We start from the raw sequence: 21,068 nt of genomic DNA, 5'->3' as shown, positions 1-21,068 counted from the left end.
CTCAGGTACTGGGAAGAGGCTGAGCAAAGCTTTCAAAAGCAAAAACCTGAAGTACCTTGGTGAGGTAAGGAAGAGGGTCAGCAATTCCACTACTATGCGCTGGATGAACCCAGAGGGTTGTGGTGAATGGAGTTAAATCCAGCTGGCGGTCAGTCACAAGTGGTGTTCCCCAGGGCTCAGTATTGGGGCCAGTTCTGTGTTATATATTTATCAATGATCTGGATGAGGGGATCGAGTGCACCCTCAGTAAGTTTGCTGATGACACCAAGTTGGGAGGGAGGGTTGATCTGCTCGAGCGTAGGAAGGTTCTACAGAGGGATCTGGACAGGCTGGATCGATGGGTCGAGGACAACTGTATGAGGTTCAACAAGGCCAAGTGCCGGGTGCTGCACTTGGGTCACAAAAACCCTTGCGGCGCTACAGGCTTGGGGAAGAGTGGCTGGAAAGCTGCCCGGCAGAGAAAGACCTGGGGGTGCTGGTTGACAGCGGGCTGAATATGAGGCAGCAGTGTGCCCAGGTGGCCAAGAAGGTCAACGGCATCCTGGCCTGCATCAGAAAGAGTGTGGCCAGCAGGAGCAGGGAAGTGATTGATCCCCTGTACTGGACACTGGTGAGGCTGCACCTTGAGTCCTGTGTTTCATTTTGGGCCCCTCACTACAGGAAAGACATGGAGGTGCTGGAGCATGTCCAGAGAAGGGCAACCAAGTTGGTGAGTGGCCTGGAGCAGCAGTCTTATGAGGAGCGGCTGAGGGAGCTGGGGTTATTTAGCCTGGAGAAAAGGCGGCTGAGGGGAGATCTTATTGCTCTCTACAACTGAAAGGAGGTTGTAGTGGGGTGGGTACTGGTCTCTTCTATCAAGTAACTAGTGATAGGAGGAGAGGAAATGGCCTCAAGTTGTGCCAGGGGAGGTTTAGATTGGGTATTCGAAAAAACTTCTTTACAGAAAGGGTTGTCAGGCCTTGGAACAGGCTGCCCAGGGAAGTGGTGGAGTCACCATCCCTGGAGGTGTTCAAAAAATGCATAGACGTGGCACTTCAGGACATGGTGTAGTGGCCATGGTGGCGTTGGGTTGATGGTAGGACTGGATGATCTTGAAGGTGTTTTCCAGCCTAAATGATTCTGTGATTCTATGAGATGTCCCAGTCCTAAACTTGCTTGCGTCCTCAATTTGGATGCATTTCCAGCACTGCACTGCCATTACTCCGGCTGCTGCTGCTGCCCTAAAATCACAACTTGAACTATTCCACAGTAGCATGACTGCCACTTGCTCCATTGGGTCCTCTTCTGGCCTGTAACACACTCTCTGCTACGCACACCCCACTCTCCTGCTGCACTCGCCAGTGTCTCCCAAAACCTTCTCACTTTCCCGGCAGTAATAAGACCTCACTCCAGGAGGTTCATGCATTCTCCAGGCTCCTTGGCTTTGCCTGAATTCCAGGCAAGTGTGGGTAGTGAAGGAGAGGAGGACAGGAAGGTCGGCTCACGGGCCATGAGGAGCAGTGTTCAGCCACCCCCAGCAATGGGCACTCCCCATCTGCCAGGCTGAGGCATGTTCCCCTGATGGAACATTCTCATGTAACCCCTGGTTTGTGCAGGGTCCTGCAGCCACACTCCCAGGGCACACCTACTCCTCCTCCACCTACAGACATCAACTGCTTTCCATTGCTGGGCTCAGGTGTGGTTGTAAGGATTTGCTAAAGCCCTGAACCACCTCCTTGATTGTTGATGACTTCACCCTCTCTCACATCACTACACACCTCCAATCACTGCCTAATCACTAACTGACAAGTTAGGAAGCTCTCAAGGCTTTCCTCAGCTAATGACCATGTTTCTCCATACACCATGCATGGATCTGAGAATGACCAGTTGGGGAAACACATCAAAATGTGTGAGGGGAGGACCTCCCTGGGGCACCTCTGTGCTCTTAGAGGTCTGAGTGCTTTTGCAAGGCTCCAGGAGTTCATTTGGTGCCACGAATTTGGTGTTCCTTTCTTGAAACACAAAGCCTTGTGCTGATCCAGACTCCCTCAGGGTGGCCTATTGTACCACAGCACTTCTTCATGTCCGTAAACTTAAGTTCTGTAATTTCATTAACTTCATTCCTGTCATTCAGTCTTACTTGACAAGGTAGCTCTTAATTTCACGGTGTGTAACCTCTGGCATGAAGTTTGCAGACCAGTGATTTTTCTCTCATTGCTAACTGTTATCATTTAATGGCAACAGATCTCTCCTGAGGGGAATGCTTCTTTGCATGGGTACTTGGAGAGATCACTCCTGTGCTTGGAGGAGGCTGTCCTGTCAGGCCTGTCAGATTTGCTCATGCTCCTTCACCCTTCAGAGCTGCTTCCCATGGCACCACCTGGATCAGTCTCCCAAGTAAGTCAAAGACTTCTCCTCTGGAGTCCAGAGTCTGTTCTCTGCTGCTGGCCTTCCTCACTGCCCTTTGGTGTCTGAGACCCCACTGTTTCCTGGTCATGACAGCCAAGGCTGATGCTGGTGATCACATCCTGACCAGCTTTTCCTTGTGGGCCACGGTCAGGTCCAGGTGACCATCACCCTCGTTGGCCCACCTAGCAGCTCTGTGAAGAAGTTGTCCCAAGGTCCTTCAGGCTGTTGGCAGCCTGTTGCTTTGCCTGGCCAGTGAATGCCAGGGCACTTCCAGTCCCCCATAGGCACCTGATCATTAACCTGGAGACTTCCTCGGCTGCTGACAAAAGACCTTTTCTCTTTCCTCTCCCATGATCAAGTAGTTTGTAGCTGCCAGCACAATGTCACTCTTACTGCCTCCTCCGATCCTCAGTGACCAAAGCTAACCCAACCTGTTGCCCATCACATAAAGGACCTCCATAAATCCAAGATTCCCCTTCATACAGGCGGCATCCACCATCCTCAGCATTCTTGCCTCCATGCTACACGACCTGGGGTTCCAGCCATCTAAAGGGACATAAGATTATCTGTACAATTATCTGTATAACTCTCTCCTTAGAGCCCTAGACCTAAGGAAGAGCATTTTAAATGATACCTCACAGAGTCTGAGCGCCTTCCTTACTGGGATCAGAACAGACCAGGACTTCCTGATGAAAAACACTCTCTCAGCACCCTTGATTGCAGCCCCTCTGCTCCCATGGACTGGTAAGGGTGTAGTTTTCTAGGTAAGCCCTGGCGTGATCCTCATCCACCGCTGGTTGTTCCCCTTTCCCTTCCAGAGTCCTGCCTCAAAGCACAAAAGCCTGGGAGACCTTGCTGGTGGTAACTGAGGCAAAGAGGACATAGGCAATCTCAGATCTCTCTACAGCTATTATCAGTTAATTTAATAGTGGTCCCGTAGTATCTCTCTTTCTTCTTGAACTGTTCCTGACATAGCATCAGCTCATCTTGGTGCCCTTGAATTGCCTTTTGCGTTTCAGCTGAGTTTTGGTATGAAGTATGGTTGTGCTTGGAAGATGCCGTCTTTGAAGGCAAGATGTACCCAGGAACACTGTTCAAATGCGTGGGCTGTTCCTTGGGTAGATCATCAAGGGAGTGAGAAAGGACCCCGGTGTGATGTGCTTTGTGATCACCCAATGCCTGCAGCTAATGGGTAGAAGAAGGGACAGAATTTGCCTCTCTGATGGCATCTGATGACTGGTGCCTCTGACTGATGGCAACCGTCAATGGCACAAAGGCACCGAATCATACTCTCCATAATGCCATCTGGGGTGTCTGTCGCACACCCTTCCTGAAGGAGAATTGCTTTTCCTATAGGCCCTGTGATTACCAGGCCAGCCCTGGCATCTCCTGTAGCTTTGTGGGCCTAGATCTGAACACTGAATTGAGTAGCTGCTCTGAATTCTGTAGCCCAAGGTGGGGCTGAACATGACACAACTGCCAATATTGTCAGACAAGACCTAGTAAATCCAACAGATGGAGAAGAGGAGGAGAAAGACTGAGCTCTCCCTATGGCACATGACTCCATTCCAGCGGAGGAATACCTCTATAGGTGACCCTGAACATCATGAGGAGGGACAGGTTCCTTTGCCCTTAATTTGGGCATCAGCTGTCATTTCAGTTGGCCAAAGGAAATTCCCAGGAGCTGCCAGGAAGAAGAGGTGCTCAGATGTTGTCCTGTCTCTTTATCAGGCTGCACATATCCTTGATCTATCTCTATTACCTGCACACCTCTTTGACCACTTCTGGCACCTCCAATGTCACCAGACATTTGCATCTGAACACCGCACTGCTGGCCTCCATCACCATTAGTTAGCGTGGGAGCTGAGACAAGGAGCTGAGACAAGGAGCTGACATGTAGGTGCCTCTTTAATGCAGACCTGCACTGAGGCAAGAGGAATCCCATCTTAAGTGGGTTTGTGGTGGGCATGGGAGGGTGCTGAGTCCCCTTCCAGCCCCAGGACTACAATCCCAGCATGAGATTCCTCCATGGACTCTGCTGACTCCCTTCCCTCAGCAGGGCTAAAGGAGATCCCTGCCTGTCAGTGTCTGCGTGTCCTGCCCAATGATGGCACAAGAAAGAGGCTGCCCAGGGAAGTGGTTGAATGACCCTACGTGGAGGTATTTCAAAGACACGTTGTTTAGGGACATGGTTTACTGATGGAATTGCTGGTGATAAGTTCACCATTGGACTTGGTGATCTTAAGGGTCTTTTCCAACCTCAGTGATTCTATCATTCTCGGAAAAGTTGATTCTTGGACCCAAGTCTGTCTCTCAGCAGAGCAATGACCCTGCTGGAAAGCAGTGTCTCTCCCCAGGTGCGGGAGGGAACATCAGTGATTGCTTCAGCCTGTTTCCCAGCAGGTTCCCCTGGAGGCCCAGGGACACCTGGAGGGAGCCCAGAGGGGGCAGAGAAAGTGCTGCCTTGGGCTGGTCCTCTGCTGCTGAGCTGGGCTGGGCTCCTGGGACAGAGGGAGCTCCTGGCAAGCAGGCAGCGCTGCAGAGAGACAGCTCTGCCCAGGAGCAGGGCTGGGGGCACTGCCTGCAGGCATCGAGAGGAGACCTGCAAGGCAGAGAGAGCTTAAAGGCAGCGTGGAGTGGGAGGATGCTGAGAGCTCACTGCGGGAGAAATCTTCACAGCCCTCTGCATGGTGAGTCTGTGGGTGCAGGGCAACAGAGCTTCAGTTCCTGCAGGGATCTCCGAACACTGGCACAGCTGACAGTGTGTGGGATCTGGCAGGACTGTCTTTGATTCTCTGTTGTAGAGGAGAAGGGTGTGCTCCAGAGCAGGGCTTCCCTGCTGCCCTGTCAGAGGGACAGGGCATGAGGGCTGCCTTCTCCTGGCACCAGCTGCAGGGCTGTGAAGCCGGGTGTGCATGCAGGGGTGCCCAGGGCTGTCCTTCAGAGCAGGGTCCTGGTGTTTCAGGGGCTGAGTGGTGGAGCAGGGACTTTGCTGCCTGCCAGGGTCAGCACTCAGCCTGCGCAGGGAGCTCCCCATGACAGTGTGGGGAGAAGGTGTGGGTGAAGGAAACGACCCCTGGAAGGGCAGAGCAGGGTGCTTCTGCTGTTGACAGCATGCTGCATGGGTCAGGTTTGCTCACAGCTTAAGCTTGGGCATGGATTTTGGAGAAGAACGTCAAGGCAGCATTTACCTTTAAGGTAAGGAGTCTTTGCTATGAATTTTTCTCATCCTCATCAGTGGTTGTGCAGTGTGACATTAAAATATATTTCTCCCCTCTGGAGAAGGCACCGAGATTCTAGTTGTTCTTAGGACTTGTTCTCAAGTGCTCCTTAACCCCTGCACACACAGAGATGCCCCTGGGCAGTTCCCAGCGGCCAGGAGGGGTCTGCAGGGCAGAGCTGAGCACACAGCGGGTGGGATGGGGTCTGTGAGCAGGGACAGGGAGGAGACAAGGGGATGGAGAAGCGGCTGCTGACAGGGACAGCTCCAGGCAGCAGAGACAGGGGCAGGGAGAGAGAGGGAGCTGCTCCCAGAAATGCCATGGGAGGGGGATTCAGGCACCTCCCTGCCATCACCGGAGAAAACCCGTGGCCTTTTGTCCCACCCAGCAGAGCCTCTGCCCTTATGGCCATGGGGACTCAGTCACCTTCTCAGTGGCTTCAGCCCTGAAGAGAAGAAATTATCAAATGCCCTACCATCTGTCCCTGTCCTGCCTCCATCCATAGCAGCATTGTGACATCTGTCCAAGTTCCTCCTCCTGTCTCTAATCCTCTCTCTTTTTATCACTGGACTGGGACGGGAGGTAGGATTCAGATGCAGCTCACAGACCGAGCCTGCGGGTCTTGCCATATAGATTTATCCATGGGAGTTAAGTGTCCCGATCCTGTCCTAATCCCCAGGCTCCCAATGATAGAAATGAGAAACCTCTCCTTCAGGACAACCCATCTTTAGGAGATTCACGTCTTTCCCTACCAAATGCACTCCTTAAGTGTGGTGGGGAAACCAGAACAAAAAGCACCAAAACAAATCCCTCGGATTTTGTCTGCTTTTTGTTGAATTGGAAGCGACAATGTTGAAAAGCTCTGTGATATAATGAGTGGATTTATTATGATATCACCCCATGTCCCTATTTACCTCCTGCTGGAGGTCAGGACTGACTCCTCAGGAGCCCACAGCAGAGCCCGCTGCTCCCAGTGGCACCCTCAGCCAGCACCAAGCACAGCTCATGAAAGGGACCTGCCAAAGGTCTTTCTGAAATAGGAGAGGAGGCTTCAGTGGGATTTCTATGAGAAATGCATTAAGTTTAGCTCAGAGAAGTCTCTTCTAACTTGTCACTGTCTTTACCCTCTTGAACAGTGCCTCATGCTCAGAAGTAGTGAATGTCCAACAGCAGCTCCATCACCGAGTTCCTCCTCCTGGCATTTGCAGACACACAGCAGCTGCAGCTCGTGCACTTCTGGCTCTTCCTGGGCATCTACCTGGCTGCCCTCCTGGCCAACGGCCTCATCATCACCACTGTAGCCTGCGACCACCGCCTCCACACCCCCATGTACTTCTTCCTCCTCAACCTCTCCCTCCTCGACCTGGGCTCCATCTCCACCACTGTCCCCAAATCCATGGCCAATTCCCTGTGGGACAGCAGGGCCATCTCCTACTGGGGATGTGCTGCACAGGTATTTTTCTTTCTCTTCTTGGTTGTAACGGAGTATTGTGTGCTCACCATCATGGCCTACGACCGCTACGTTGCCATCTGCCAACCCCTGCACTACGGGACCCTCCTGGGCAGCAGAGCTTGTGTCCACATGGCAGCAGCTGCCTGGGGCAGTGGGTTTCTCAGTGCTGTGCTGCACACGGCCAATACATTTTCACTAGTACTCTGCCAAGGTAATGCTGTGGGCCAGTTCTTCTGTGAAATCCCCCAGATCCTCAAGCTCTCCTGCTCACGCTCCTACCTCAGGGAAGTTGGGCTTCTTGTGCTTAGTGCCTGTTTGGCATTTGGTTGTTTTGTTTTCATTCTTTTCTCCTACGTGCAGATCTTCAGGGCCGTGCTGAGGATCCCCTCTGAGCAGGGACGCCACAAAGCCTTTTCCACGTGCCTCCCTCACCTGGCCGTGGTCTCCCTGTTTATCAGCACTGCAGTGTTTGCCTACTTGAAGCCCCCCTCCATCTCCTCCCCATCCCTCGATCTGGTGATGGCAGTTCTGTACTCGGTGGTGCCTCCAGCAGTGAACCCCCTCCTCTACAGCATGAGGAACCAGGAGCTCAAGGATGCCCTGTGGAAAATGATGAGCGGGTGCTTTTCAGAAGCAATTAACTGATTGTTTTCTTTTGCAGAGCATTCATAATGTAACTCATTACAGGCCCAGCATGTCTTCTAAGATTCTTCATTGTGGTGGCGGTGGTGTTTTCTTCATTTTTCTAGTGATAATGTGCACAATGAAATTTTATTATTCATCCCACTTCTAATTCACTGTCTACCTGTAGAATTTGACCCTGAGGCTGTGTAAATTATGCGCAGTGCTCTCTGTATTTCAGCATAATAAAGGACCCTGCAGTGACTTGTTTGCCGAGATCCTTCCTCTGAGAACTTGGTGAAGCTGCAGGGTAGTGCCTGTGTGCAGAGGGGAAGGGGAAAAGAGTCTCAGCACAGCAGCACTGCCAGGCAGCACCAGCACTTGGTCTTCCCAGAGCTGCTCTCTTTCCACTCCCACACTCTCCTTCTGAGCCCCTGGCTCGGTGTAAGGCTGGAGTGCTCTGGCAGCTCGGTCACAGTCCTGCTGTGTGGCAGGACTCTTGAAGGAGAATTTTGGTTCTGAGGAATTGCTGTATTTATACTCGTTTTGTCACTCTGTCCACTGCCCCACTGGCCACTGAGACCAGGGTTGCCTCAGCTGCCTTCCTTGTGCTGACAACACTTTCAGAGAAGCTCTTCTGGGTGCCCTCCCCGTGAATGGCCATTTCCATCGACCACTGAGCTCTGGCTTTGCTGGCTCCATCCCTGCGCCCACAGGCCAGGTGTCTGTCTGCTCCTGGGCAGGCTGTTCCCCCTCCAGCCTCCCTGCACTTCCTTCTGGTGTTGGACCTCCTATGTCAGGGGGGTCCCTGTTCATCCACGCTGACCTCTTGCCAGGCCCTGCTCGAGTTCCTGACATAGGACAGGGACTGCCTGGGTGGGTGGCAGCTCTGCAGGAAAGGGTCTGCGGATCTCTGGGTTACATTAGGCAAAAGAGGAGCCATCAGCCAAGATGGCCAACAACATCCTGGGCTGTAGGAGCAGGAGCACAGCCAGTGGAAGTGATTATCTCCCTCTGCTCAGCACTTGTTACACCACCGCCAGCATACCTGCCCAGGTTTTGGTTCCTCACAATGCCAGAGAGACACTGGCAAGCTGGAGAGCCACAAAAGTTCATCAGAGGGCCACAGAGATGGTCAGTGTTGGAGCACTTGCCCTGCTAGGAGAGGCTGAGGGAGCTGGCCTTGTTCAGGCTGGAGAGTGGAGGGCTTTGCAGAGAGGGTGTAATAGATATGCCTTGCCTACAGTGAGTTTTCCAAGAAGACACTGTGGTGTAAGGCAAAGAGCTGAAAGACGAGAGGGTCAGGCTCAACGTAGGGAGAAACTTTTGTAATGTGAGTCAGACATGGGAAGCCGTTTCCCAGAGATTGCGCTGCCTCCGTCCCTGGCATTTTCTCAGACCCATGTGGATAAAGCCATGAGAAACCTGGTGTGAACGTGCTTTGAGTGTAGTGTTCTCTACAGATACCTAGCAAGGTCCCTTCCAGCCTGGATGACACTTTCATTCCCCACCCTTCATGTCCTCAACATGAGGGAAAGCACTCAGGTTCCCTCTGACTGTGGAAATAATTCACATCAGGTACAGGGCAGCATCACAGGCACCCCAAACCGTCTCAGTGACAACCCTGGCGTCATCTTTCATTTACGGGTTCCCTTTTCCCTCGCTCTCAAATTCTGCATTCTTATCATCCTCACACCTTCCAAGAAGTCCAGCCTCCCCTGGCTGGCTGGGATGGAGGTAATTTTCTTCATAGCAGCCTGTACGGTTCCATGTGTGGCATTTGTGACCAAACCAGTGTTGATAATACTCCCATGTTTTAGCTATTGCTGAACAGTGCTTGCACAGGTCCAGGGCTTTTGCCATTCCTCATGCTTCTCTGCCAGTGAGTAGGCTGGGAGTGGGCAAGAAGTTATGAGGGGCCACAGCCAGGACAACTGATGCCAACTTACCAAAGGGATATCCCATCCCCTGTGATGTCATGGTCAGTGATAAAAGCTGGTGGAAGAAGGAGGAAGAGGGGGAACATTTAGATTTACACCATTTCTCTTCCCCAATAACTCTTACTGGTGACAGAGCCCTGCTTTCCTGGAAATGACTAAACACCTGCCTGCTGATAGGAAGCAGTGAATGAATTCCTAGTTTTCCTTTGCCTGTGGGCACAGCTTTTGCTTTACCTATTCAAGTTTCCTCATCTTGACCCTTGAGTTGTTCTCACATTGCCCTTCCGATTCTTTCCCCATCCCTCAGGAGAGGGCAGTGAGTGATCAGCTGGGTGGGGGCTTAGCAGCTACGTTGTGCACTTATTTCTATTTTGACTACAAAGAGTAACAGTACCATGCCCTACAATTTCTTCTCCTTCTTGATGATGATAAAGGTAATTTTGTGACCTTTACTCCTGTCATTCATTCTTACTTGACAAGACAGCTCTAATTTCAGAGTAATTAGCCTCTGGCAGGCAGTTTTTAGAACAGTGCTTTTTCTCTCATTGCTAACTCTTTCTTATCCTGTCATGGTAAGACCTTTCAGACAATGTTGCCCCTCATTCATCTCTGCTCTCTAGCTTCCATCCTTATTTCAAGTGTGTGTGCATGCCTATGTGTTTGTGAGGAGTTTATTGTTTTATGAAAAAATGTCAAGGGACAGTTCTGAAACTGGAGAAAAGCACAAAGCAGGCCAAATGTTCATGTGATGGACACTGGTGCACCACCATTCTCTTCATTTTGGATCTCTGAAGACGTAACCCTTCAGCAGAGTGCCTGCAAGGTCTGAAGTCCCTCCATCTGTCCTGTAGGTCAGTACTGAAAGTGAAATTGTTCCAGTCAGAGGTGGTGTTCTGTCGCCTGGCATGCAGGCGTGGCGACCTGGTTCAGGAACGGCGACCCCCGTCCATCAGCTTGCGGACACCAATGTGGTGGACAGCAAATGGCGTTTATTAGTGGTCGACACGGTGTTATATACCTTTGGTTTACGACGCCACTTCCGTCTGCTTACATCGTAAATTAAACACTATTGGTCATTAGGAGAGGGGCTCTAACTTTCCGTACAACGCGAGATCTTCCGACCGCCAGGCCCTAATTACCTACATTTCCCCCCTCCCTATGCGTCGTTAAATTAGTTAAATTAATTAAATTAGTTATAAAAATAATATTAATACAATTAGCAAAAATGTTTTAGTTTTATAAAAAGTCTTAAAAAATATATGTAATATATTATAAATCTAAGTAGAAAACTATATTAAAAACTATAAACACCATAAATTAGTTAAGACAGGTAAGTAAGGAAGTTAAGGAGTAAGTCAGGAAATTGTTAGGGACAATGTTAAATATTCTTAAAGCATTTGTTGGTGCTCTACAAACAGGATGTTAACGCTTTGTAGTCGTTTTTTGACAAACGACACGAGTTTTTTCAGTATACAAGGTCCGAAAATCAATGTTAGCAGAATTATCGTGACTGGCCCTATCAAGGAGGATATCAGGGTGGTCAACCACGGCGAACGGTTGAACCATGATTCGTACCAGTTTTGTTGCGCGTCCCGTTCTCTTTTTCGCTTCTCCAGTCCTTCTCGCAGTTTAGCCATGGTGTCTCTCACTACTCCAGTGTGATCCGCATATGTACAACACTCTTCCCTCAGTGCGACACATACTCCTCCCTGCTGCAAGAACATTAGGTCTAATCCTCTTCGATTTTGTAACACTACTTCGGATAGTGATCTAACTGATCGTTCTAATGCACTTATCGATTGTTCAATCCTTGCTAGGTCTTCGTCTACTGCTACTCTTAGGGCACTGAATCCTTTGCTTTGGTGTACCAAGGATGTTACTCCCGTACTTACTCCTGCTGTTCCTAAGATCATTAAGGTGGCTACCGTTAGTGTTGTAAAGGGTTCTCGTTTCATCAAATGATGTTCTGGGGTAGCTTGATAGTTATAGACAAATTCTTCGGGATGGTACAAAATTTTTGGGACTATGGACACTTGGATACAATGTTCTGAGGACTTATGAAGGCTTTCTAATGACAAACAAGGCGTAACTCCGGTAGTAGAACAGACCCACTTGGCATTTTTGGTTGGTATTAACCATTTGGTAGAGGCTTTACTCAGCATCTTATTGGAACACAGTTCTTCTCTATGCTCTGGGACTTTGCCTACACACACTCCCTTCCCTACCACCTGTGATAACGTAATGCCTTGTTTTTCTGTGTCCCATATACACTGAGCCGGGTTTGCATCATTTGTCTGCACGGGTAGGTCACTTACTCCTATGGCCTCATAAAAGGGTGGTCTTATTCCGTAACATAACCAGCAATGCTCTGTAAGATTTGGATTTGTCTCGTTCAATACTTGGAAGCTAGCTTGCATTATTTTCCAAAGAAGATTTTTGTAAGGGGTTTGGACGTTATCGGGGGTTGTAACTTCGATATCGTGTGTTTTGCTATATATCGGTGTTGGTGGGTTGAGAACTGGATTAGGCCCGATCGCTTGGGGTGTTTGTGAGATTATTTTAAGGATCTGTACCACTGTTCCTGGATCTTTGAAAGCGCTGTGAATGAATACTGACCACCTCCTTCCCACGACCCATCCCATATTAGCCGGGTTCTGGATCTTCAAAACCAGATGGGAACAGGTACCTTTGTTGGCTAACCATCCATTGGGTCTGAATTTTGGACGATTGCACCCGTTTGGTCCCCATTCTACTTGTAAATTTTTATCCTCTATTTCTGGTTTCCATCTATTGCTCGTCACGATAGTTTCACATCCCCAGTACCCACAAAACCAACGACCTGGATAGTTACAGTAACTCTTCCCTGGGTTTGAACTAGGACACCAATACGTTCCCCATATTGATTTAGGACTTCCACGTTTAGGGAACAAATCGAAATTTGTTACCACGAAAGTTGGGGGGCCTGCTGTCACGTTTACCGCTATCACTCGATCGCTGGTGAGGTCTTGTAGGACCCACCTGAATGGCCGATGGGGATTGTAATCTGGTTCTGCCTTTCCTGCAATGATAAGCTTTAAAATCAGGATTACACAAAAGCATCGGAACTTTCCCTTGCCGAGGTTGCTTAGATATTGTCCGGGCTCCGCCGGTGCGGAATCTTCTGGTTCGGACGGGACGCTTGCCGGCTCGTCACTTTCTGTTGCCATCGGGAAGTATGGATTACGGGGGCGTCCGATGATCCGGTCCTGTGGACAAAAACTCAGAGTTTTCATTAGTTTTATTCTGGAGGTCTGGTTTAATGGACTTAAGCGGACACCACCTAACTTTTCCATCTTTTTTGACCGCGCCGTACCCCCGCCCTGTAAGGACTAGCCTCCATCCTTGTTCCCATTCTCCTAACTCATTCCTGATTATAACTAGCGGGCCTTCTTCTAATGCTCGAGTGGCCCAATGTTTTTGGGTGGGACTATTTACTTCCTCCCCCCGGGGGAACTGATTCAGTGCTAACAGAGCAGTCGCTAAAAGGCGTGGTTGGTCCTTTTGGGGGATGGCGCTGGCAAAACCTTCTGTTTTTGCTAGTACTTCCAATTTGGATTTCAGGGTGTGATTTGCTCGTTCTACTATAGCTTGTCCTGTACTATTATACGGGATGCCGTGTATTAAGGTAATACCCCATTTTGAAGCAAATGCCTGGACTGACTTGGAAACAAAATTTGGACCATTATCTGTTTTGATCTGATTGGGGATACCTAGCCACGCCATGGTTGTTAGCCAATGTTGAATGGTTGCTTTGGAGTCAGTTTTAAGGTGTTGAGTGGCCGCGATCACTCCGCTATATGTATCTACGGTTACCGCTAACCACGCTCGAGGTTTTAGCAAGTGGCAGAGTGTAAAGTCTGTTTGCCACACCTCGGAGGCCTTAAGACCTCTGGGGTTGACTCCACTGGACCACAATGGTGCTTTTTGACAATGGGGACATGTGGCTACTATGTGTTTCGCATCAGGGACTGAGATTCCGCATTTCTTTGCTAATGCTTTAGCTCCGATGTGGAGAGACTCGTGTAATTGACGAGCGTCTCTTAGTGTCCACAGTCCTTTAGCAGCGGCATCTGCTTTGTCATTACCAGTTTGGAAAAACCCTCTGATTGGGCTGTGGCTGTTGACATGGATAACTGATATAGTGCCCTCTCGTGAGGATAACGCTTCCTCCAGTATCAAGGCCGTTGTAGATGTTGCCATGCCGGGCCTTGACATGGCCAAGCAAAGTTTGGCCACAAACATTGAATCAGTTACTATGTTGAGATGTTCTGTTGGGAACAGTCCGCACGCTAGTACTATGGCTGTCGCTTCCAACTGCTGAACTGAAAGAGCGTGATCTGTCATTTTAATGCAGTACCATTGTTCTTCTGATTGCCATACTACTGCCGCGGTTGAGGTCGCTGAAGATGCGTCTGTGAAGACTGTTGGTCCTGGTTGAGGTCGGTCCATGACCTTTTCTGGAAGGTCGATGCTGACGATTGTTAGCATTTGAGTCCAAGGGGGCTTCGTTGCGTACCGGACTTCTCCGCCAAACCCGGTGAGAGCTATGGCTAAGTACTCTGATATTGCCACTGACTGCATTGGGAGCTGTTTGCGGAAGGGTAAGTATATTCTGGTGGGTTCGGTGCCTAGATGTCTTAGGGCGAGTTTCCGGCCTTTCATAATGAGGTTACTGAGACACTCGATTCCTGGAGAAAAGGCACGAGATGTTTTTCCTAAGACTATCCATTGTATTGGCTGGGCTTTTTCTGGGGGACCTTGGGCTAGTGCTCCTACCCCTCCCTTTTCGGTGAAATGCACGTACAGATCAAGTGGTATATTTGGGTTCCACCTGGCTAGCGTACTTGACGACATTTGTTGTTCTATAAAATCGAGAGAGTTTATTGCTTCTGTTGTCAGGGTTTTCTGTTCCCATGGGTTTTTTCCTTTCAAAAGATCATACAGAGGGGTCATAATTTCAGGAGGGATTAGGACGATATTGCGTAGCCATTGCAAAGACCCTACTAACTGTTGCATATCATGGAGTGTCTTAATGTTTCTGTGGATTTTTACTTGGGGGGGGGTTATGTAGAGATCCGTGATCTCCACTCCCAGGAAACTTACACATGGACCTCTTTTAATTTTTGCGTTCGCGATTTCAAACCCGTTCGTTTTTAGAGTTTCTGAAATTGTTGACACCAGCTGGTCCACTTGATTTCCTGACGGTGCAGAAATCAAAATGTCGTCCATGTATTGGATGATAGTTGCAGTCGGGTCACTACACCGGACCGGTGCCAATGCTCGATCTACTGTGATCTGGCAGATGGTGGGCGAGTTGATCATTCCTTGGGGCAATACTTTCCACTGAAAACGTAGGTTAGGACGCTGGCTGTTTGGAAACACTACGGAAAAAGCAAACCGCTCTTTGTCGTCTTCATGCAGGGGTATTGAGAAAAAACAGTCTTTGATATCAAGGACGGCACAAGGTTGCCCTTCTGGTATCATAGAGTTCATGGGCAATAGTGTTTGGACGGGACCCATTGGTTGGATTATTTTGTTTACTTCACGCAGGTCGTGGAGGAGACGAAACCCTTCGCCAGTCCGTTTGGGTATTACAAAAACTGGGGTGTTCCACGGGCTAGTAGAAGGCTCTATATGACCTCTCTGTAGTTCGCGGTCAAGTAGCTCAAGGAGGGCATCCATTCGAGGCTTTGACAGGGGCCACTGCTCAACCCACACTGGATCGGATGATTTCCATGTCAGTTTGATTGGTGGAAGCGGGTGTACGGCAGTGGCCCTTAGGGTAAATTTGTCATCCTGACTTTTAATAGGGATAGAGCGTCCCTTCCCAACAGGGGTGGGACCCCTGACATGACATATGGAAAAAGAGTGATAGTTTCCTCTGGTCCCTTTTCGGTGTGAAGTATGATTGCTACTAAGTGGGCGCTCTTCCGAGCTCGGGTTAGTCCCCCGACTCCGCCTACCATGGGGGCGTCCTCTAGCTTCCAACGTGGGGGCCAATTTGTTTCGGGGATAACTGTGACGTCTGCTCCGGTATCGATCAAAAAGGGGACACTAATGGTGGTGTCATTTGGGGCATTATAGAGGGAACAAATTCCCCACACCACTGGCGGGCTATCACACGCTACCGCCAAGGCCACCCAGGGGTCTCGCTCCCAGGGGATGGTCTTTGCTGTCCCTGAGATGGGGGCAAATTCGGTTGGTTGACAGGTTGGGCCACAAAATCGGTAGCTCTTCGAGGGGGCAGCGGGTTCGGAAGCACCTCGCCCCAACTCGGATTTGCATAATTGGGCCGCCTCACATCCCAAGTGGGAGAGGGCTGTGTGCGGCCCGGGTGCCCCCTCCCTCTTCCGTTTCCCTGATTTTTAAACCTACAGTCCTTAGCAAAATGTCCTTTCTTTCCACAAACCCAACACGGCCCTCTAGGCTGAATCTGGCGTGGGGGGTACGCAGTTAGCGAGTTCCCCAGTTGAGGGCAGTTCATAACAACGTGGCCTTCCTGACCGCATTTAAAACATGCCATCACATCGGCTATTGCGGTACGAACAGCCGCCTGAATCGGGGTTAGATGTTCTTCACTCACAACATGCTTGATCATGTCTGCAATACTTGACCCCGCCGGTAGCGACCGCAGGACTTCTTTGGTTTTTGAATTACATTGTTGGCGTAAACAGTCTGCGACAACTGGGCCTTTTGCCTCTGAAGGCAGGGACGAGGAATCGACTGCCGCTTGGAGGCGGTCTACAAATTGTGTAAAACTCTCACTTTCACTTTGCTTTATTGTGGACCATGGTGATGGCTTAGCAATGATTCTAGAGACTGTACGAATAGCTTCTCTAGCTGCACGAGTGGTTGTCATAACTTCGTGGGCTCGCAAGCCTTGGGCTTGTGCCTGGGGGGTGATCATTGTTGGATCTGTGCCCATTAGTCGCTGTAGGTTAGAGCCATGGAGCGGGTGGTCTGCTCCTGCTGCTTGGGCTAGCTGCCTTGCACAGTTCTCTTCCCATTCTTGTTTAAAAACAATCATCCCCGCCCCATCAAAAATCAGTCTACAAGTTTGCTTTATATCGAATGGGAGCATGTCATCTCCCCCGAAAATTCCATCTATGAGGGTGGAGACCATGGCAGAATTAAGCCCTTTCTCCGCGATCGCTTTAACAATCGCTTGCACATCCTTAGGGTTTATTGGTGAATAAATCCTTTGTCCCCCGTCCGCTACTCGGACTGGGAACGCTAGCGTGGCCGGTGCGGCCCAATCGGCACATGCAATTTGTATCTTTTTCCAATCCGTAAGGGGAATTTCTCCTTTTCGCGTTTTTTCTTTATAGCGAAAAGGGGTACGTTGACTTTTAATCTTGTTTACCTCCTCCTCCTCCTCTGAAGTTAGATCGGTTGTGAGCCGCTCGTCCCAGGAAGTGTCTGACCCGGAGTCGGAACTCGACTGACTAGTCGTTTCCGGGCTCTGGTACCTTTTTGTTGGGCTCCGGCCCCGCCCCCTGTGGGTGGGCCGTTCCCTCCCTCTAGGCTCACCCCGCCTTCTGTTCGGGGGGGTGGTCGGCCGTTTTTTCAAATGGCCGCTACGATTGGCTCTCCGCCCCTCACCCGCACTCCCCCCTCTGTGTCGGTCACTCCCATCGCCTCTCTCCTTCTCCTTCCCCTCCCCTTCTCTTTTGTGTGCGCTTGTTAGTTCTGGCGCTTTGTCTTTGTTCTCGCCGGGGGCATTCTCGCCCCGCCTTTCCCCTAGGGGCTCGGCGCCATCTTGGAGCGCATAGGGCGGTGGTTTAGCCCGGATATTTTCTGACTGTGATCTCTCCGCGGCGGTCCTAGCTTCCTCAGCTAACCCTCCCCAGAAAGATTTCGCTTGATCTTTTGCCTCCGCGAGCGGAACGGGGCTTGGGGGTTTTTGGGACGCGCCGCCCTCCCGCGGGTGTTCCAACTCGGCAGAATTGCCGTCGCCTGGGGGGCACTGAGTCTGTGTGGCTGCCCCGACTCCCAATTTCGGGGTGACCAGCAGGCAGTCTCTTGCAGCCCTCCAGGTTTCCTGCTCTTGTATGGCTTTTTGTAAAGCCTGTTCAACTTTTCCCCACGCTTTAAGGTTTTTTCCACTGCCCGAGGACTTCGTCTCCTCGGCTAACGCTTTAGTGCACTTATCCCACACCTCAGGATGGAGTATATCTACCGGCTGATCAATGGCTCCAATTTCCAAAAGCCTCGCAATAGCAAGGGTAAAATCTTTGGGCCTACACTCAATCCCCCACTGTTTATGTAATTGGGATACGACCTTCACAAGGGCTTCCATCCTCCTTGTTGGTCCTGGTCCGGGAGCGTCCCCCCTCGACCTCTTCCCGTCGAGCTGGTCCAGCAGCCTGTCTGACCGTTCACCCGTCCAGGCGATCGTCCCGGGTTTCGGCACCACTTGTCGCCTGGCATGCAGGCGTGGCGACCTGGTTCAGGAACGGCGACCCCCGTCCATCAGCTTGCGGACACCAATGTGGTGGACAGCAAATGGCGTTTATTAGTGGTCGACACGGTGTTATATACCTTTGGTTTACGACGCCACTTCCGTCTGCTTACATCGTAAATTAAACACTATTGGTCATTAGGAGAGGGGCTCTAACTTTCCGTACAACGCGAGATCTTCCGACCGCCAGGCCCTAATTACCTACAGTGTTCTGATTCTCCTCACAGCCTACAACACCACAGGGGTCAGGAGATATCCCAGGACACCTCAAGGGGCATCATACTCCTCTGGACCAACAGGTGGAATCTCAGGGCTCATGGCCTACCAATACTTGTGTTCAGGGATCTGGTCAAATGACCCATCTCCGCCTCTGTAGGGGTGCTTGAGTTTGCTCAAGGAACCCTGGAGTTGATCCCCATCCACTGCTGGTTGTCTTCCTCCACAGGAAGAGAACACAGGGGGCATCCCCTCAACACAGGGGGTATCCCCCATACCCATCCTCCCTGCCAGTCTCTCCAGCAGAGGCTGTTTTCCTCCTCTGCAGAACCTCATGCAGGCAAGCTGTCCCACCACATCTCATTGAATCCAAAATTGTCACAGCTGTGTGACAAGCCACAGGGCTCTTCCAAACTGTCAAAATAGCCTGTTGCTTCTGTCACCGTCACACCCCCTTGTCCCACTGAAACCAAGATGTGCAGCCTCTGTATTAAACACACCCCTTGTCCGTGTTTATACGGGATACAAAACGCGCTTCAGCTACAGGGTAGAAGTTTCAGAGCTCATTTGTGACTTGAACATTTCTGAGAATTATTTGCCTACCTCAGTTTGTTGGAAGCTATTCAGATCTTACCTCCAACCCTGGCAAGTCTCCTTTTCCTTTAGGATTTGGTATTTTGGGTACTGAAAGACTGAGAGAGGTACTCTCCTTGCCATTTTGTGCGTTGGTGCCAAAATCAATCTGTACCTTCAGACTATGTAAATAAGGGCATTTATGCCACAGACATTCCCTTGGTTGTGGTGATGCCAGAGGTGAAAGACAGGGGTTTGGTTCCCTCTGCAGGAACTTTGCAGAGATGTAGACAGCATCTACGGTTTCCTCACCGTTCCTTACCAATGCACCATGGACATTTTCTACCACACTGTCAGGGGAGGTTCGGACTTGACGTGAGGAGACATTTCTTTCCCAAGAGGGTGGTCACACCCTGAAACAGACTTCCTGGAGAGGTGGTGGATGCCCCATGCCTGTCAGTGTTGAAGAGGCATTTGGACAATGCCCTTAATACCACGCTTGAACTTTTGGTCAGCCCTGAAATGGTCGGGTAGTTGGACTAGATGATGGTTGTAGCTGAACTATTCTAGTCTAGTCTAGTCTAGTCTCTTCTGTTCTGTTCTGTTCTACTCTGTTCCCTGTGCACACCATGAGTCAAATACCGATGAGACTGTTATTTGTCTGAAACGCCAGGGGGTTTTCAGCTCCAAAAACACTTTGAAGGACACAGAACAGAAAAGTTACCAGTGGAAACAGGCTATTATTTTTATTTTTCTGAGTCTGTTTCAGAGCCGATGCTCACAAGCATTAACACCGTGTGCCCATGTAGCCAGGAGTGGGCTGATGCATTCTTTAGTTGAGCTTGAGAAAACATCCTTTGCAGCCTGGCAAAGGCAAGTCACAGAGCTACAGAAAGTAGCAGCAGGAATACGCCAAGCAGTCCCTGTATCCTGAAGAGTGAGAACATGAAGAATGAGGATCAGGACCAACCACACACAAAAGAAGAAGAAGAAGGAGGAGGAGCAGGAGGAGGAGGTGTGTGGTACCGTGGGGTATTTTCCAAAGTATGACAGGTAGAGGTGAAAAATGTATTTTTGCATTTGGAAACTTGCTCCACTGCTGTGCTTCTTGGCCAATGATGCATGAAAGGCGCTCTCGTGCCGGCCCTGTGCTTGATTTGCGTGCAGGGAGAGGCGAAAAGTGGCAGCTCCTGATGGGGCAGCAAGCCTGGAGCCCCTTCCGAGCACAGGCTGTTTTGCCCAAGCCAGAAGCCCTGGGGAAATGGAGCTAAGGGAAGAGCAGAGCCAGCTCCCGCTCCAGACTGGCCCTGGGCAAGAGATCCCGAGAGAGCCAGGGCACGAGTGGTGCCTTGGAGGTGCAAGAGCAGCAGGCAAGGACCTGGGCGAAAGGGCCCAGAGGAGCCCTGACAAGTGGTCCTGCTCAGTGCTGCAGAGGAAGGCAAAAAATCCCCGGGGCCCAGTGCCAATCTGCGCCGGGGGAAAATTCCTTCCTGACCCCAGATCTGGCGATCGGCTATTCCCTGAGCACGTGAGCAAGACCTTCCTCCTGGTCCCACAGGCTGCTCACGCCTTCCAGGGGATGCCCAGCCTCAGATTTCTTCAAGGCAGCTACACAATATGATTTTACTCCTTTGGAGGAAGCGCTTTCCTTTGGGATCCACCCAAAACTCCTCCCAGGCATATCCCAGAGTCTTTTGACCTCTCCTTTACGTACCTAAGATCTCAGGTGTCAGCCCCAGACTCCCACAAGGAAGCTACCCTTGAGGTTTTTTCTTCTTTGGTGGAAGCTCTCGCCTCTGGGATCCACCTGTGACTCCTCCCAGCAGCTCCCAGAGGCTTTTGACCTCCCTTTTAGGGACCTGAGATCCCAGGTAGCAGCCACAGACTTCTCCAAGGCAGCTACCCAAGATGAGTTTTCTCCTTTGTAGGATGCCCTTTCTGCTGGGATCCACCTGAGATCCCAGTTAGCAGCCCCAGACTTCTCCAAGGAACCCACCCAAGATGATTTTTCTCATTTGCAGGAAGCTCTCTCCTCTGGGATTGACCCAAGACTCCTCCAGGCATCTCCCAGAGTCTCTTGAGCTCTGCTTTACGTACCTAAGGTCCCAGGTAGCAGTCCCAGACTTCTCCAAGGAAGCTACCCTTGAGGGTTTTTT

The 21,068-nt window shown here is 50.6% G+C and overlaps 1 pseudogene; it reads left to right on the top strand.

The window, feature by feature from the left end:
* The first annotated feature begins 5,032 nt into the window (after positions 1 to 5,032).
* Positions 5,033 to 7,707, top strand: LOC142025867 (olfactory receptor 14J1-like; annotated as a pseudogene).
* Positions 7,708 to 21,068: the final 13,361 nt, after the last annotated feature.

The sequence above is a fragment of the Buteo buteo genome, chromosome 30, assembly GCF_964188355.1.
Source record: "Buteo buteo chromosome 30, bButBut1.hap1.1, whole genome shotgun sequence".
NCBI classification, from domain to species: Eukaryota; Metazoa; Chordata; class Aves; order Accipitriformes; family Accipitridae; genus Buteo; species Buteo buteo.
This window is presented reverse-complemented; position numbering and strand designations above follow the sequence as displayed.